Genomic DNA, 6,033 nt, shown 5'->3' with positions numbered 1-6,033 from the left:
TAAATAGCACCTCCTCATGGTGGATCAACCAGTTTTGCTGCTGACAACCAAAACCAGCTGATCACATGCTCAAGAAGGACCATCAGCCTAACAATGGATCATTAGCACCTGATGGCTGTTTACTGTTCACAGAGGGCTGAGTGATACTAGCAATCACAGCATTGTAAGAGGGGGACAGTTGAACCCGGAGGCTCCACCCCTGTTTAATGATGGACGGTTTCTTTTCACAAAGATGGCCTCCTTTACTCCTCTCTCAAACCATCGTTCCTCTCTGTCCAGGATGTGAACATCTTCATCCCTGAAAGAGTGACCGCTGGCCTGGAGATGAGTGTAGACCTCAGAGTCCTGGCCTGATGATGTTGATCTTCTGTGCTGGTCCATCCTTTTGGCCAGTGACTGTTTAGTTTCCCCGATGTAAGACTGATCACCCTCCTGACACTGAACAACATACACAATATTACTCTGTTTGTGCCGGGGGACTGGATTGCACAATGTTAAAAGTTAAGGACCTCTGCAGACTTTTAATATCCTGACTCACTGATTTAGAATTTGCCCATACCCCCCTTTGAATTTAAAAGTTTTTGTTCAAAACGTTTGTTTTATCTGCAAACAAACCTGGAAATTTCACCCAGTGTTGTAGTCTACATCTTTGTAGTGACTGTGCGTAGAAACCAAAGTACAACAGTTAGTACAATGCATTCGTCAATTTATTTAGATTTTTAAGCATGTTGAACATTTCCATATTTCTCTGATGCTTATGTTTGAATAAATGTACAACAAACTTTGCACAACAGTTGGCTTTGTATTGAAAACATGTCATAGAACTTATAAAACAGTATCAAAGCAAAACATGTTCAAGTATTAAGTACAAAATTATACAATCATTCGCTGGATAAGCGAATGTAATGAACAAGCACTGCATGCAGATAGATTGTTACATATGCGTTTAACTGCCGTTTAACGCACAAATGACAAATGCCTGATGATATGTTATGTATCACCGGGCACTTTTAAGTGGATATACTGACATTTTAAAGCTTTTCTAGTTAGTATACTACTATATACCTGCATATCGCGTAGACTACTCCACTGATTTCACCAGATCAGACTGTTTCAAGACCTCCCAACCAGCTACATTTGTTTGACAAAAACTCATGATTGTGAGTTTTCATTTGAATGGTGGTAAAACACGACGGTGCTGACAACTAGCACTCAGTTAAATGTTGTTTTATGTCATTTTAGCCATAGAAAAACAACATGAATGCATTAATTTAAGTCCCAAAATAAAGCTAATGAATATATTATGCTCCTGCTGCACCTAAATATTGCCAGTTTGCCAAAAAACACACACACATCTTGACTGTGGCAGCCATAGTGCATGACAGCAGTTTACAAAGATATTATTAAACTTGCGCCCAGATAAACCATCATTTAGCTCAATTAGACACTCGTTGCCTAGAAACCTGTCTTCAACTTCCTTTTTTCATTGCTACAAAACTTTGAACTCTGCTTCTCGTGGTGAACGGTTGCAAAAATGGAAGCGTGTAAACGGGTCTCGTCTTAGACTGAAAGTAGATGATGAGTCACAGAGAACATTTAAGAGAGTGAAATTACATTTATGAGTTTGTTGGTGAACTGAGCTAATTGTAGACGGTCAAGCTATAACTATCAGGTTATGATCTTATTTCGTAGAGCTGGGCATATTGATCATTGATTGAACAAGTTTATTTTTTATTAGACCACAGAATGGTAAGAAATTTGATCTTTGACCTGACATGCATGGGCTACTAATCTATTATGCTTATACGTTTTTTCAATATTCATTATTATTTATTTGTCTTTATGTGTATCTTCGTTTCTTTATTTGTCTTTGTATTTATTTAATTTTGTGAGCTATTCTACAATAAACTGAATTCACATGAACACATTTAGGCCATATTTATTACTTTGCTACGTCTTGCTCTCCTCACTAATTTGGCAGAGTTTTCTTGTTTACCATCTCCCCCTGTTGTTAGAAGATGAGAATGAGATTTCTCTGCTGGAGCTTGAATCTTGAAACCAGACCCTCTGCAGGTTCAATAATCACAACAAGTTTATTCAGGGGCAACTGACAGCTTTGCAATTATTTATGATAAGGTCTAACACCAGATTTACAAGTAGCTACAGCTAGCAGTGCTTGTGTCTGCTCATTTGTTCACACGTCAGGAGATTTACTCTTAATCAAAAGATGCAGAATTTACTATTTTATTGGTTTAACAAATTATAACAGCACATTTATCACCATTTAAAATAAAACACCACTGTTGTTTCACAATCTTTTTTTAACTACTGTGGTTTTGATGAATACAAAATTGTTTAGTTTCGTTTTTTTATCATTTACATCAAATGAATAAGACATGTCCCTTAACAGAGGTCTTACAGATGCAGATGTTATGAGGAGGGTACACACAATCAGCAGTTGGGATGTTCAGTTCTTCCTCGGCCCACTGAAATAGTGTCTTCCAGCATAGAACTGAAGCTTTTCCAACTATGGCCATCTTCTTTACCAAAGTTGCTTATGGAGTTCCTCAGAGTTCAGTGCTTGGACCAATACTCTTTACTTTATATATGCTTCCATTAGGTAAAGTTGTTAAACAGAACGGGATACATTTTCATTGTTATTCTGATGATATCCATCCATCCATCCATCCATCCTCTTCCGCTTGTTCTGAAGTTGGGTTGCGGGGGCAGCAGCTTGAGCAGGAAGGTCCAGACATCTCTCTCCCCAGCCACCTCTTCCAGCTCTTCTGGGAGGATCCCAAGGTGTTCCTAGGCCAACAGAGAGACACAGTCTCTGCAGCATGTTGGGTCTTCCCCGAGATCTCCTCCCAGTCAGACATGCCCGGATCACCTCCCTAGGGAGATGCCCAGCTAGCCCACCATGCTGATGATATTCAGTTATATTTGTTTGTTCATGAAACCCAGACTACAAGCACGTCTTAAAGACATTAAATCCTGGGCGGCCCTTAATTGTCTTCTGTTAAACTCAGACAAGACTGAGGTTTTGGTCTTTCCATTTCTCTGGATGGCATTAATTTGGCCTCCAGTTCTAAAGTTAAAAATCTTGGTGTTATTTTTGACCATAATACGTCTTTTAACCCCCATATTAAAAACTTTACCAGAAGCACTTTTTTCCACCTGCATAGCTAAAATTAGAACCATCTTGTTTGCTCATCTTGTGCTGCTGTTCGGCGTATTGTTTTTATACTACTAGTGCTTAGTGTATTTTTAGTTAACATTTTCTTAGTTCACATCTTAGCTCTTATTACTGTTTTTCTTTTACATTTTATCGTTGGATGTAACTGGGACCCTGTGTACACAATTTCATTTGCACCACATGTACCAAATGTGGTGCGAATGACCAAGAAACTGACTATAACTAAAAATGATGCAGAAAAACTGGCCCATCATTTGTCAGGTCTAGACTGGACTATTGCAATGGTTTGTTATCTGGGTGTCCAAATACTTTGTGCCTCCTCTGTGCTCAGGATGGGAGACTGTGAAGAAGTGAAGATTCAACATAATCTGCTTCCTTAGATAGAGAACGTTTACTAATTTGCTTTTGTAATGCCTGTGAATGTTTCTGTTCAGTGTCCTGAAATGACTTCTATTGTGACTTGGTGATATATATAAATAAAATGAACTGGATTGAACTGGAAATATTGTATTTGCTGTAACAGAGTATAGTATAAAAAGCTGGAGGCCTACAGCTGTTGGTGAATCTGCTGCATGCTTTACTGTCAATGTTTGTGCCAGTGATGAGCTCTTTGTGTTCAGGATGTGTAAGTTTGATTAAAACATATAACACTATAATTTTAAAATCAACCAATGAGAGTTGCATTATAGTAACGGACAAGTATTTCTCAGTAAAAGTATTTTGCGTTGGAAATAATGTTTGAACTGTAGTTTCTAAAATGACCAACAGATGGCAGAAAAGAGCAACATTTGTATTTTATTCCCATTTTTATATTCCTTCAAGTGGATTGGTTTAAAAACTTTTGTCACTCTTGTCCAGATGCTCTTGTTTATTTTATATGTTTCGTATAAAATAATTTATAGGGTTTCAGCCAGTCCATCCCAGATTACTGAAAGAGTCACGAGGGCAAATTAACACATGTTGGTTTCTACATTTTTAAAAAGAGTTGAAAAATAGTCTGAGAACACAAGATGTTGGACAATGTTTGAAAAACTGTTTAATATTTTCATTTTTTTAATCACTTTTATTCATAATTTGGCATCGCAGCATCTTGGTTGGCTTTGACAAAATGCCATTTGAGTGAAAACTTTTCAGTGTGATCTATTGCTTTATTAACTGTGTGTTGCAGAATTGGACAAAAGCAAACCGTCAACTTGGAGAAGATAGAATAATAAAAAAGGATGAATTTATTATTAAAAGCGGATAAACATTTGAATTATTCCCAGAAAATGGATTACCAGATGATCTCTTCTTATTTCTCCAGTTATTTTTATCTCTTACAAATAGTAAACTAGAAAAAGTGGCGCAACAAATCATTTAATTTAGTCTCTTTCCTCTGTTTTTCTTTATAAACTTAGACTAACTTTAGATATTTATTTAATTTTTGGAGGTAGGCCTCCAAAAATGCACGTCCAAATAAAACAAGACAAATAAATTAATCTGAACCAAATGGAAACCACTTCACAGCCAAACAACACTTTTGTTTTAGACCAGTCGCAGAACCATTCCAAGGTCAGAGAGAGATTTTCTGGCTGTAGATCTTCGTTACCCTCCCCCTTCCTGCTCCAATCCAGTGCTTTACTCCCCCCTCGGTTCCTTTCTCCTTCTCCCTCTCCCCGTGCGCCCCACCAGTGTGGCCTCACTGGGCAAACGATCCCCTTTTTAAGATGCCAGCACACATGCCCTTTGTGTTCAGGCTCTGCTGCTCCATCTTACACCCACAATTATCAACACACACAAGAACAGAAACCTTGGGGTGCACGACGAGGTGCTACAACTGACAAAAGACGGTTGTGTAACAAGTTGTGTTCTTCTAAAGTTACACCAAGTCAACAGCACATGCATTTCAAAGTAGATTATACGATCCAGTTGTGAGTTTTCTTTCTTTTTCCTTGTGCGACTCATTTAACTTTTAAAAGCAGCATGCATCTTATAGTTTAACAGAAGGCAGTCCTCGCCTCGTGGGGCATGGATCGTGTCGGGACGCTCCAGATGGATGCAAACAGCTGAAATGAGCTTTGCTCCAGATTCAGAGGATTCACCTTAGAAACAAAGAGCTTGTGAGAAAAATATGATGTTTCACTGCAATCGGTGCAAAAAATGAGAAATATTAGCACTATTGTACAATTTTTGACCACAACCGAGTCGTCAGAGCATAGCTACATATCTTCAATATATTGAGATAACGATGGCCCCGAGTGGTTTTTGCATTCTTCATTTTTTTCTGGTGTCTCAGAATTAATATTTAAATGATTGACTGCTTCCTGTGTATTTGTGTGTATCATGTGAACGTGCTCTCTCTATCTTCGGCTTCTGCCGCTCATCTGTATAGTCCAGTCATGGAGAGCTCCTTCTGGGGGCCACCAAGGTGTTTCCAGACCAGAGAGGACATTTTATCCATGGGTCTGTCCCAGGGCGTCTTCCCAGTGGGACATACCCCCCACAAAACCTCCAAAGGAAAGCATCAGTCTGACTTTTTTCAATGCTGAGGCACAGCAGCTCTATTCTGAGCTCCACCTGGATGGCAGATGAAGAAGGATCAAGGATCTTGTTCATTTGGACACGATCCAAACCTGATGGCGATGGGCGGGGCTTGGAACGCAGACAGACCAGGAAGTCGAGAGCTTTGATTTTTCGACTCAACCCTTTCTTCACCGTGACCGACCGAAGCAACGCCCTCATTACTACTCCATCTCCACGCAGGAACGCCTCACCTGAACTCCTCCACCCGAGGCAAAGAACCTTCACTCACCACCTCCCCCAGCCTGGAGGTGAGATGTGAACATCGTTTTAAAAAA

Source organism: Nematolebias whitei, chromosome 20 (genome assembly GCF_014905685.2).
Source record: "Nematolebias whitei isolate Nwh7 chromosome 20, NemWhi1, whole genome shotgun sequence".
Classification (NCBI taxonomy): Eukaryota; Metazoa; Chordata; class Actinopteri; order Cyprinodontiformes; family Rivulidae; genus Nematolebias; species Nematolebias whitei.
This window is presented reverse-complemented; position numbering follows the sequence as displayed.